This window comes from Bos indicus, chromosome 17 (genome assembly GCF_029378745.1).
Source record: "Bos indicus isolate NIAB-ARS_2022 breed Sahiwal x Tharparkar chromosome 17, NIAB-ARS_B.indTharparkar_mat_pri_1.0, whole genome shotgun sequence".
NCBI lineage: Eukaryota > Metazoa > Chordata > Mammalia > Artiodactyla > Bovidae > Bos > Bos indicus.
The window spans coordinates 3,595,368-3,609,341 of NC_091776.1; the positions used below are offsets into that span (position 1 = coordinate 3,595,368).

The 13,974-nt window shown below is 42.1% G+C and overlaps 1 long non-coding RNA gene across 4 annotated transcripts in view; it reads right to left on the reverse strand.

The window, feature by feature from the left end:
- LOC109571013 (uncharacterized) overlaps positions 1-13,974 on the reverse strand; it is a 249,137-nt gene continuing 235,163 nt past the window's right edge. For 3 of the 4 annotated variants that reach the window (XR_011561072.1, XR_011561070.1, XR_011561073.1), the window contains one exon: positions 1-13,974. This exon is cut by the window's right edge and continues 15,810 nt beyond it. This is a non-coding gene — a long non-coding RNA (uncharacterized lncRNA). The other variant, XR_011561071.1, reaches the window with a different exon arrangement.

Genomic DNA, 13,974 nt, shown 5'->3' on the forward strand with positions numbered 1-13,974 from the left:
CCTCCTGCCCCCAATCCCTCCCAGCATCAAGGTCTTTTCCAATGAGTCATCTCTTCACATGAGATGGACAAAGTATTGGAGTTTCAGCTTTAGCATCATTCCTTCCAATGAACACTCAGGACTGGTCTCCTTTACGATGGACTGGTTGGATCTCCTTGCAGTCCAAGGGACTCTCAAGAGTCTTCTCCAACACCACAGTTCAAAAGCATCAATTCTTTGTCACTCAGCTTTCTTTATAGTCCAACTTTCACATGCATACATGACTACTGGAAAAACCATAGCCTTGACTAGAAGGACCTTTGTTGACAAAGTAATGTCTCTGCTTTTTAATATGCTGTCTAGGTTGGTCATAACTTTCCTTCCAAGGAGTAAGCGTCTTTTAATTTCCTGGCTGCAATCACCATCAGCAGTGATTTTGGAGCCCAGAAAAATAAAGTCAGCCACTATTTCCACTGTTTCCCCATCTATTTGCCATGAAGTGATGGGACTGGATACCATGATCTTAGTTTTCTGAATGTTGAGCTTTAAGCCAATTTTTTCACTCTCCTCTTTCACTTTCACCAAGAGGCTCTTTAGTTCTTCTTCACTTTCTGCCATAAGGGTGGTGTCATCTGCATATCTGAGGTTATTGATATTTCTCCTGGAAATCTTGATTCCAGATTCTGCTTCCTCCAGCCCAGCGTTTCTCATGATGCATATAAGTTAAATAAACAGGGTAACAATATACAGCCTTGATGTACTCCTTTTCCTATTTGGAACCAGTCTATTGTTCCATGTCCAGTTCTAACTATTGCTTCCTGACCTGCATACAGGTTTCTCAAGAGGCAGGTCAGGTGGTATGGTATTCTCATCTCTTGAAGAATTTTCCACAGTTGATTGTGATCCACACAGTCAAAGGCTTTGGCATAGTCAATAAAGCAGAAATAGATGTTTCTCTGGAACGCTCTTGCTTTTTTGATGATCTAGCAGATGTTGGCAATTTGATCTCTGGTTCCTCTGTCTTTTCTAAAACCAGCTTGAACATCAGGAAGTTCAAGGTTCACATATTGCTGAAGCCTGGCTTGGAGAATTTTGAGCATTACTTTACTAGCATGTGAGATGAGTGCAATTGTGAGGTAGTTTGAGCATTCTTTGGCATTGTCTTTCTTTGGATGGGATTGGAATGAAAACTGACCTTTTCCAGTCCTGTGGCCACTGCTGAGTTTTCCAAATTTGCTGGCATATTGAGTGCAGCACTTTCACAGCATCATCTTTCAGGATTTGAAATAGCTCAACTGGAAATCCATCACCTCCACTAGCTTTGTTCATAGTGATGCTTCCTAAGGCCCACTTGACTTCACATTCCAGGATGTCTGGCTCTAGGTGAGTGATCACACCATCGTGATTATCTGGGTCGTGAAGATCTTTTTTGTACAGTTCTTCTGTGTATTCTTGCCACCTCTTCTTAATATCTTCTGCTTCTGTTACGTCCCTACCATTTCTGTCCTTTACTGAGCCCATCTTTGCATGAAATATTCCCTTGGTATCTCTAATTTTCTTGAAGAGATCTCTAGTCTTCCCCATTCTATTGCTTTCCTCTATTTCTTTGCATTGATAGTGAGGAAGGCTTTCTTATATCTCCTTGCTATTCTTTGGAACTCTGCATTCAAATGGATATATCTTTCCTTTTCTCCTTTGCTTTTCACTTCCCTTCTTTTCACAGCTATTTGTAAGGCCTCCTCAGACAGCCATTTTGATTTTTTGCATTTATTTTTCTTGGTTTTCAGGTCTTGATTCCTGTCTCCTGTACAATGTCACGAACCTCCATCCATAGTTCATCAGGCACTCTGTCTGTCAAATCTAGTCCCTTAAATCTATTTCTCACTTCCACTGTATAGTCATAAGGGATTTGATTTAGGTCACACCTGAATGGTCTAGTGGTTTTCTCCACTTTCTTCAATTTCAGTCTGAATTTGGCAATAAGGAGTTCATGATCTGAGACACAGTCAGCTCCCAGTCTTTTTTTGCTGACTGTATAGAGCTTCTCCATCTTTGGCTGCAAAGAATATAATCAATCTGATTTTGGTGTTGGCCATCTGGTGATGTCCATGTGTAGAGTCTTCTCTTGTGTTGTTGGAAGAGGGTGTTTACTATGACCAGTGCGTTCTCTTGGCAAAACTCTATTAGCCTTTGCCCTGCTTCATTCTGTACTCCAAGGCCAAATTTCCCTGTTACTCTAGATGTTTCTTGACTTCCTACTTTTGCATTCCAGTCCCCTATAATGAAAAGGACATCTTTTTTGGGTGTTAGTTCTAGAAGGTCTTGTAGGTCTTCATAGAACCATCCAACTTCAGCTTCTTCAGTGTTTCTGGGATTATTGTGTGTATTTGCTGATTTGCCTTAGCCAAAAGAGCAAAAGCTCTATGCTTAAAAGTTACACTGTTTCCTAGAGCCAAGTGCCCACAGCTTAGTGACAACATCAGATGTTTAACACAAATAATAAACTGAATAAGCTTGTTTTGCGTCATGCCCATAATGGAGAGTTTCTAGGACAGTTTCCTCCTTATATGGGAGGACACAGGATCTACCACTGATCTTTTCTGGAATGTGACTGATTGAAGATTTGCAAATCTTACTCTGAAGAAATCCCTCTCTGTGTGGGTGAGGTTTTTCCCCTCTTGCAAGCTATAGAAAGAACAAAATAAAAACTAAACCAAGAACTAAATCAATAAAGCGAACTGGCAGGGAGCATCGCTGGCAGGGTAGAGCACTTCGGTGTCCCATATTGACTGAACCCAGGAAGACTGTGGGTCTCTGTCCTCCTCTCACCAAAGCACGAGTGTGCAGAACCAGGACCCCAAGGCCCCATGGGAACACTGCTCCCATCACCCCTCGCCCCACCTCTTTGCCCAGGAGGCCAGTTCTCAGAGCGCCCCCTCTACCCTCAACATAGCAGTGTATGCCCTCTCACTTCGGAAGGAAGCTGCTCAAACCCCACCTACCCCACAGTGCATCCCCACCAGCCACTGCAGCCTCAATTCTTCCTTTTCCAAAATGTTTCCAGGCCAGAAGACTGACTTGAGAACTTGATGTTAAATCTCACACTTTTCTTTCCCTTATAAGGTTTAACCCCTTATAGGGTTAAACCTACCTTTTCTTTCCCTCCAGATCAAGTACAATTTTTTTTTGCTATCCCATTCAGATGACAAACTAGAAGAGGGCCAGGCATGTCGTATCTTTTGTTTCCCTGGTGGCCTCAGCCTGAGCCTCACTTGGCGAGGTGAATTGATTTAGTCTGATCAGTAAAGGGTAAGAGGGCACAAAAGCATTTATTTTGTAGATAAAGATCCTTAAAAGCTGAGGGATAAAACTATCATATGATCCAACAGTTCCACTACTGGGCATATACCCTGAGGAAACCATAATTGAAAAAGACACGTGTACCGCAATGTTCATTGCAGCACTGTTTACAATAGCCAGGACATGGAAGCAACCTAGATGTCCATCAGCAGGCGAGTGAATAAAGAAGTGTTGGTACATATATACAATGGGATCCTATTCAGCCATAAAAAGAAATGCATTTGAGTCAGTGCTAATGAGGTGAATGAACCTAGAGCCTATTATACAGAGTGAAATAAGTCAGAAAGGAGAAAACAAATGTATATTAAAGCATATGGAATCTAGAAAGATGGGATTGATGAACCTACTTCCAGGTCAGCAGTAGAGACACAGACCTAGAGAACAGACGTGTGGACCCAGTGGGGGAAGGAGAGGGTGGGATGAATTGAAAGAGTAGCATTGAAACATGAACATTACTGTATGTAAAATATAGAACCAGTGGAAATTGGCTGTATGATGCAGGGAGCTCAAACAGTGCTCTGTGACAGGCTCAGGAGTGGGATGGGGTCGGAGGCAGGAAGGAGGTTCAGAAGGAAGGGGACATATGTATACCTGTGGCTGATTCATGTTGATGTATGGCAGAAACCAATAAAATATTGTAAAGCAATTATCCTCTAATTAAAAATAAATTTCAAAAAAAAAGATCAGAACCCTTCCTCTTTCTTAAGCATATAAGGTGAAAGACCCCCACCAAAGTCCCTCTCTGCACATATTTGGGGTCAAAGAGCAAAGAGAAGCCTTTGCTCTCTCCTTGTTACTTTCAAATTTTTTTAATTGCCTGTGATTTTGGAGAAAAATAAAAGAATGGGGGAGGATTGACTATCAAAGACAATCGATGAGCTCTAGAAAGCTAACTTTTCTTTTTCCTTATTAATTATATATTTATTAAAATATATCATTATTATCATTATTGAATGGTTTTATATATGTGTATATATATATAATATTTCACACTGCAGTATGGTCTAGGCATGCACTGGTGGGCAAAATGTGCATGGCCATGATCCTCACAGAGCTTGTTGCCTACCAACTGGGACAGATTTTGAACAAGTAAAGAGACAAGACAAAATACTAATGGGTGGGTTATATGATCTTTGAATTATATCTCCATAAGAATGTCACCAAAAAAGTAAAGACTATGGAGAAGGGTCTTTGTCAGTAGAGTGTCAGGACTGTGTCTCCACTCTGTGTTGCTGGGGAGGGTCTCATGTACCATCCCATCCTCTGCGGGCCCTCAGTGATAGCTGGCCCATGCTGGGTGCTGCTCACAACATCTGTGCAATGATGATGTTTGCAGAGCCAGAATCAAACCTTTCCTCTCAAAGACTATGGAGACTGAGACAAAACGTTCAGCGGCCCCTCCTATCACCAGAGTTCTGGCCACATTCCAGACTTGGCAAATCGGATCGGCTATTCCTGAGGTCACTCCTCTCCCCCTCTCCTGGAGGGTAACTTCCATCTCTAACTGCTTCCACAGCTTCATTTTCCACTTTGGTGAGCCACCAGGCAGACAATGGAGAATGTGTCATTTCGGTCCTCATCTGTGCAGATAATCTGATACCATACACAATCCTTTAGCATATTTCTTCTGTATTTGTATCTTGGCAAAGGCAAGCTACATTGTTTGCAGTTCTATTCCAGCTTTTTCTGGAAAAATCACAGAAAAGATGAGAATACCTCAAGCCACAAGCACTTGGCTCCCTGGTGTAGGGTTTTGCACATTCCCCTGCCCTCCTCTTTGGTTTCCAGCTCACTCTCTACTCCCTTTCTGTCTCTCTCTGTCTCTCTTTCAGCTGATACTCTTGACAACAACCTCTATAGACTCTTCTGGGGCTCCCAGGTGTACTCTGGAGCTGCCTGAGAACACACTAATCCCTTTCCTCTTTCACACCGTGAAAATCAAACATTCCAGAAGAACTCTTCTTCCAGGTGAAACAGACTGGCTTCATCTCTGACAGGTTTTCTACTTGTCCTGACATGAGAGGCAACGAAAAATTAGGTGTTCTCCAATAGGCTCTCTAAGAATACAATGAAAGGAAGCCCCTCATCTAAAACAGCCCAGAATTCCAGTGTTTTGGACATGTCCTACCATCTACAAATCATTAGAGCTAGCTCCTCTAATAACAGCAGGGACTTGTTGGACTTCCGAAAGATAAATTACTGTTTGCTCCAGCACCACATTTAGGGACGCTTTCCCTACAGGGCCAAGCCACGGTTACAGGCATGAGAGTGTTCATTTGGTGAACCAGAGTTGCATATTGGAAGTTATTTACCAACCTTCATCACTAACAATATTAAAATATAAGCCTTGGCTTGTGAGTCAAACTGTTTTCTTGATATGTGGGTTTAAATGTTTTCAATATATTAAGACTCTGCAGTGAACTATTGACACTATATTTGTCAGCTTTATGTCAATCACGTGTCTGAAATATTTCCTCTGGATAAACAGTGTGACCCAGATTTATTTGTGTGGAGCACTGCATGTTTATTCTTAAAAGCATCTTTATTCCTCCATCAGCTACTGTAGAGAATTCCCCCAAGAAGATAGTAATAGATTGTGAATAGAGAGAACTAAATAAGGAGTTGGGACCATCCCCTAAGTGGAATGCCAAGCAGCAAACTGAATAACATATTTGATTCAATTATCACAAAAAAAGCTTGCATCAACAATTCAAAGATGCAGTCATGGGTTCAGTCATGAATTTGAAAATGATCAATCCCTAATACTATTAGGCTGAGCCAAAGGATGTATCATTTTAGTATAGATTTAAGATGACCCAACAATCATTATAATAATGTAAACACAGCAGAGACTCCTATCAGGGCTGAGCACCCAGGTGGATTTTCTTTTTCCTATCAACTCCAGGATTTGACAGATAATTATTTAGATGGTTAGATTAGTTGTGTAAATGCATCTTCTTGAATGTTCTCTGCAGACTTCACCCCAGGAATGTGGTGCTGCCATGCGTGGTTGCCTGGTAGAAGCTGCATAATTTGTCACCTATAAGTTTGCCTCCTGTTTCAGAAAACCATTTATGTATCTAATTGAGCCAGTGCAGACTTCTGGCCTCAGGTCAATAGAATCTCTATCCTCACCTCAACTGCAGTTTAAAGCAAGCAAAGAAAGGACTGAACAGATGCCCAAGTGTGAATAGAGCAAGTAGCAGACACAGCCATTGCTCTCAGGGACTTAGATCCCATTTCCTCTTAATGTAACTTGGGTCATATTTTTCCTCTATTAAAATATTGGATTGGGTCATAGGTTGAATTGTATTCCCCAAAGGTATGTTGAAGTCTTAACCCTTGGTATCTGTGAGTAGAACCCCATTTGAAATAGGATCTTTGCAGATGCAATATCATTAAGACAAGGACATATGGGATAAAGGTGAGCCCTAATTCAATTACTGGTTTTATAATAAGGAGAGAGAAATTCAGACACACGGACTCACAGGAGAGGAGCCCATGTAAAAATGGAAGTAGACATTGGAGTAATGCATCTATGATCCAAGGAATGCCAGCAACCATTGGAAGCTAAAAGAGGCAAGAATGGAACCTAGAGCTTTCTAAGAAAGTATGACTGTGATGACATCTTGGTTTTGGACTTCTAGCCTCCAGAACTATGAGAGAATACATTTCTGGTGTTATAAGCCACCCAGGTTGTAGAAGGAAATCAATACATGTGGATTTCCCTTTTTTCTTCCATTTCAGTTACTTAATCTCTGAGTTTTCTATTTTTAATGTCTGTAGTGCCTGTACAGGCTTTCCTGGTAGCTCAGCTGGTAAAGAATCCCCCTGCAATGCAGGAAACCCTGGTTCGACCCCTGGGTCAGGAAGGTCCCCTGGAGGAGGGCATGGCAACCCACTCCAGTATTCTTGCCTGGAGGATCCCATGGACAGAGGAGCCTGCTGGGCTGCAGTCCATGCTGTTGCAAAGAGTCAGACATGACGGAGCGACTAAGCACACACACACAGAGTGCTTGTGCAGGGCTTCCCTGGTGGCTCAGATAGTAAAGAATCTGCCTGCAATGCAGGAGACCTGGGTTCAATCCCTGGGTCAGGAAGATCCCCAGAAGAAGGGCATGGAACCCACTCCAGTATTCTTGCATGGAGAATTCCATGGACAGAGGAGCCTGGCAGCTGCAGTCCATGAAGTCGCAGAGTCAGACATGACTGAGCAACTAACACTTTCACTTTCTTTCATTCATAGTGCTTGTGTATTGATTTGAAGATTACATTTTTATTTTAGAATATATTTCTGGGAATGTTATCAAGTTTTGTTGAAGACTTTGCAGTGGAATGTTTGCATATAAGACAGAAAGAAAGAAAATGCTTGTTTGTGTGTTTAAATACATTAAACTATTGCCAAAATAAAATAAATGTTCACCCATGGTATGATGGTTAAATTGGAACTAATACTGCTGCAGAAAACCTGTGGAGAATAAGCTTACCCACCACTTAATGGACACAATTCACTGTGCAGGGGCTCACCAATGGGCTTCTCCATGAATTGTTTCTAGTGGGCTGCCATGTCCATTTATATCAATAAGTGCGGAGGAACAGACAAAGTGGAGAAGGCAATGGCAACCCACTCCAGTACTCTTGCCTGGAAAATCTCATGGATGGAGGAGCCTGGTAGGCTGCAGTCCATGCGGTCGCTAAGAGTCGGGCACGACTAGGCGACTTTACTTTCACTTTTCACTTTCATGCATTGGACAAGGAAATGACAACCCACTCCAGTGTTCTTGCCTGGAGAATCCCAGGGACAGAAGAGCCTGGTGGGCTGCCGTCTATGGGGTCACACAGAGTTGGACATGACTGAAGTGACTTAGCAGCAGCAACAACAAAGAGGATTTGAATCCTCATCAAATTGAGTGGCAGCAAGGATTAGACAGGATGATATAGTTCCTGCTGAGCGCCTAAGGCCCACTGAAGAGAAACCACTACCATCATTATTAACTGCAAAGATTCCTAACATTCTCTCATTGTAAATCACTCTGCATCTTTTGTGAAAGGTGAGTTTGTGATCTCAGTGTAACAACCACAGATAGGAGAAGAGATTCCTTGCCTCGGCTATGATTCCCAAAGTTAAGAGAGTAGCCAGCAGGGTCGGATAGAAAGCAAGTGTAGTGTCGTAGTGGATTTCCCATGCTGTTTGTTGACATCAAATTTAATCACATTTGTTTTTATAAGTATTTTAGCTTTTCATTTTAAAATAATTTAAAATTTAGGTTATAAAAACAGTACAAGGTACACCCCATATACCCTTTACCCTGAATCATCAATTGTTTATTTTATTCCATTTATCTTTCTCTTTCTCCAGATAGACCAGTAGATGATAGATAGATAGAAGACAAATATATTCAGAGGTAAGAAATAGATAATTGATAAAGATAAACATGTGAATATATGTGTGCACGTGTGTGTATTTTTTCTATGTGCACACACATATGTATATGTATGTATACATACACATGCGTATTATTTTTTGAAACATTTGGGAGTAACATGAAGACATTATATGTCTTTACCCTTGAATGCGTCAGAGTATATTTCTTACAAACAAGGACAGTCTCTTACAAAACCACAGTGCAGTTAATTTTGGTGCAATTCTCTTATCTACACAGGCCATTTTCAGCATTTGTCAAAGGTCCCCAAATGAACTTCACAAGATTCACGCCAGGCACACACTCTGCATTTGGGGGTCACATTTCTCAGTCTTCTTCAGAGGAAAACACTTACTCAGGCTTTGTTTTTGTTGGCCTATTCACTTTGAAGATCACAGACCATTTATTTTCCTCACAATCAGATTCAGATCATGCATTTTTGGTAGAAACGTCAAAGGGCCAGGCTGCGCCCTCCTCAGGGCTCAGAAGAGGAGGCTCTGCTCTCAGTGAATTTCGTTGGTGCTGGTGTTGACCTCTACCACTTAGATAAGGTGGTGTTCACAGGATTTCTCCACTGTGAAGTAACTTTTTTTTTCTATGTAATTAACAAGTAATTTGTGGGGAGGCTTTCTAAGATTCCCAGGGAACTCAGCTGGTAAAGAATCCACCTGCAATGCAGGAGACCCTGGTTTGATTCCTAGGTTGGGAAGTTCCCCTGGAGAAGGGATAGGCTACCCACTCCAGTATTCTTGGGCTTCCCTGATGGCTCCTACCAAAGCAGGAGATGTAAGAGATGCAGATTCTATCCCTGGGTTGGGAAGATCCCCTGGAGGAAGAAATGGCAAACCACTCCAGTATTCTTGGCCAAGAAATTCCAGGGCCAGAGGAGCCTGGCCAGCTACAGTCCATGGGGTCACAAACAGTCAGACTTGATTGAGCAACTAAGCACAGCACCACAGACTCTTAGATTATGAAGGCATCCTGTTCCTTATCAAACTTTCACCCACTATCTTTAGCATCAGTGGTTGATTTTCTAAGTTCATCATTCCTTCTATACTTATTACATGGCATTCTATTTTATTCTTTTTTATTATTTTTGATTCCATGATTGTTAGTTAGCATGTATTCCTCCTATTTATTTTTCTACTTGTGTCAGTATGAACTCGTAGATTTTTATTCAATGTGTTATAATCCATTACTATCATATTCATTATTATGCTTAAATTAACCCAGATCGATCAGTAGGAGCCCTTTCAAGCTGGCTCCTCTGTGGTTTTGATATGTCTCCATTAATCTTTGAGCACTACCTTACTTTCTAGCAAAATAAGAGGCCTATGAGCACTTTTAGCAAAACAATAACCTGTTTGCATTAGTTCTCGCCACACAAAAATAAATAAATAAATATCACAGAGTCAGCCTCCCCTTTGCACACCCTTGTCCTGAGGTTCATGGAAGGAAACTGGTTCTGAAACCCTGTGTCCTATAAGGCCATGGAGAAGCATTTGGCAGAAGTCTTTCTGTGCGTGTAGGCACTGAGGCCTCTGAGTTGAGGGAAAATGTGCTTATTTCCATTTACTTCTTATTCAAGTGTCTTTGAATGTCATTTGGCATAGTCTTATGACACTTTATCTGCTCTTAGTTTGGAAGAGCGATGCTGAAGAGAGAAAGTACTCAGATTCAAAAAGAATCAAGGATCTTATACACAGGTCCCATGCCTCAGCCACCAGTATGCACAAACTGTATTTATATTAGGCATCTCTGAACCAGGAGACAAGAGCAAGAGGCAGCAACACAGAACATGGGGGGACGGGCAGGAGAGGGTTCAGAGTGGACTGCAGTGTGACCACAGACATTTCTCAGTGGGCCCACACGTGTAACAGGATGGGGAAGACAAGAATCCTGAAGGAAATGTGATGGGAAGGTTATATTTCATGTTTAAACCTAAATTCCCATTCCCTTATCACAAAGGGTTAAGATGGTTAAATTATTCTCCACTTATAAAAAAGAATGTTAAAAGATTTAACTGCTAATCCCTCTTCAGATCTTAAAGGAAGATTAATGGGGTGAGTAGAGGACTAATTCTATTGCACATTTTGTCTTCAGATCACATTTTTCTAGCAGGTTACATGATTACCGAGTATTAATCATAATACTTGTTTGGAGGGAGCACAACTGGGAGCTGAGTTCTGCAGGGTGAAGGTCTCCATATGCTTAGTGAATAGAAAAGGGAGTAAGTAGTCCTGGACTCGGCTAGAAAATCAAATTCGGTGAAACTGGAAACAAATTGCTGCAGGGACTTTTCATAGATGGCCTTCCATCTGTGTTTGCCAGATGCGGACCTTACTCCCAAAGTGGGAAAACGCAATATCCCACATGGACACACATGATGACAGCCTAGAAAGAGAAATAAATTATACCCATAATAGCCTTGATTTAATCTTTTGGGCATGGTTAGACTGAACACGTGAAATGAGGCCAAAACATGTCCTCACATACCTCATAACAAAGTAAGCCCTTTTATTTCTGCAATAAACATTAATTTTATGGTTTGGTTAGGCACCATCACCCTCACCTCTCCACTTAGAGAAGAATTTCCCCCCAACTGAAATCCAGAGAAGGGCGGAGGGCGTGGGGGGAAGCAACAGGCCGCAGGCACCAAGGGGCCCAAAGGCACCACACGTCACCGTATGTTATTTGGAAATGTGGCTTTAATGTGACTTTAAAAGCAATTTAGAAATCAACGTGTTAGCATGTGGAAAGTCAGCTTCAACAGAATGGATAAGGGGTCTCTTGGCACACAAAAGGTGTCTGATAAAGTGTGTTCCAGACCAAAGCTCCAAATGAAGTATTTGAGAATGTCCTCCAAAAGAAAGAGGGGAAAAAGCCAAATATTTGGCAAAAACACTGCTGAATCGTGAAACTGTACACCAGGCTGCCAAGTCTCAAAGAATACTCTTAGGTACAATTTGCTCAACCAACTAAACAAGAGGCAGCCATAAATTACAGATGAATATAAATGGTGGTGGGCTTCAGGGTCACCTCCAAGCCTATTAAAACTTTAAACACTCTGGTGCCTGAAAGGTTGAAAATAGTGCCTGGTGCTGTGGTGACCTGCCTAAAGAAGACTGTGCATGCCCATGTGTGTGTTGTGTGTTGTGTGTGTTGTGTGTGTGGTGTTGTGTGTGTGTGTATGTGTGTGAATGGGAGACAGACAGATAGACAGAGTTCTACTGCTGGTCTACCCTGCTGGTCTGGCTTAGTACTTCAGAAAATAAAACAAAATGCCTGCGGAAATAATCACATGATGCCAATGGAAAATGAAAACGGCTCCAAGAACAAAGATGCCAGTGGAGCTGTGGAACTTTCACTGATTTTTCAGCAACAAGATGCTTACATCAGGGCCTTAAACACAGTTCCATTAAGACAATGCCTGAGGGAAAGCAAGCACGAATGTCAGGTTAGGACAGCAGCCCCCACACTTCCACCCCAAGGAGATGAAGCTGCAGGCAGGGCATAGAGAGAGATGCTGCTTGCACGGCCCTGGGCCTCCTCAGACTCAGGGGCACATCTCTCTGCCTGGGATGCATCTGTTTGCCTCAGAATAGCAAGGGGGATCTGAACTTTTATTTGTGCTGTGCTCTGCGGTATACAGAAGGTGAGCATATACATTGAAACTTTTAAAGATCCAACTCTTCTAAAATGTGGCATATCTTTTATTCTGAACTCAAAGTGTGATTTTTTATGAACACAAAGTGTAATTCATAAAATACAGCCTAACATGTTATACGACAGACCATACTCAGCTGTCTTAAGATGAACCTCAGTAGAAAGGAAGATGGTCAAGGAGTAGACAATGCAGATCATTGACTGCCTTTACAACGAGCTCCATCCACGTTTCAGAAACTTCCCCAAACGCCTTCCTTTCACAGGTCTAGCCTAGGACTCCTCAAAGTACATTCACTAGAGTCTGTCTTCTCAAAGCTGATAACTGAAAAAACAAATAAAAGATACACAAGACTTATTGATGAACAAACAGTTCAGAATGCAGCACAGATGACATATATTTAATCTCATGGCAAAAAAAAGACCCGGGGGTTGGACAGACTCTCAACTGCACCACTTACTGTACTGATAACCTTCAGCAAGTTACCTAAATTCTGTGTCCCAGTTATCACATCTGCAGAACAGGAAAATCATAAAAATACTTACTGGAATTAGTCAGGGTTTAGTAGAACTAATAAGATGTATACATATCCTATTTCTATTTAGAAAGAGGTATTGAAGAGTTGGCTCATACAATTAGGGAGACTGGCAAGTCCACAGTCTGAAAGGTGGCCAGCAGGCTGGGGACTCAATGGAGAGGAGACATTGCAGGAGACAGCTGAAGATCATCTGAAGGCAGAGTTTCCTCTTGCTTGAGGGAGGTCAGACTTTTGTACTAGTCAGGCCTTCAACTGATTAGATGAGGCCCATCCACACTACAGAAGGCAGTCTGTTTTACTCAAAGTTTACCAATTTAAATGTTAATCTCATCCAAAAATACCCCCACAAAAACCTTCGAAATGATGTCTGACCACATACCTGGACACCCTGACTGGCTAAATCAACACATAAAATTAACTACACACCACTTCATAGGGTTTTGTGTGCTCAGTCACTCAGTCATGTCTGACTCTTTGCGACCCCATGGACTGCAGCCCACCAGGCTCCTCTGTCCATGGGGATTCTCCAGGCCAGAATACTGGAGTGTGTTGCCATGCTCTCCTCCAGGGGATCAGGGATCAAACCCAGGTCCCCCACATTGCAGGCAGATTCTTTACCATCTAAGCCACCAGGGAAGCCCCCAAAGGATTTTGGCCAGAATTAAATCAGTTGGTTTATGTAAAATGGTTTGGACTGTGACAGGCACCTAAAAAGTGTTAGGCATGTTAGCTATTGCTATTATTGTTACTATTATTATTATCATTCTTATTAGGTAAAGATTAATGAGTGGCAAAACGAGCCACTGTGAGGATGGCTTTCCTGGAGAGAGACCCAAGCATTTGGGAAAGGCCTCAGAAAGAAACTGAAGGTTTCTGGAAGTGTGGGAATAGGGAAAGAGTGGGTGGAAGGCCATGAGATGAGGTGTGGCTGGAAAAAACTCTGACTGGGAGCACAGGGGGATGAGTGGGAAGACGAGCACAGTGGTGGCCTTTGGAATAGGAGGTAAAAC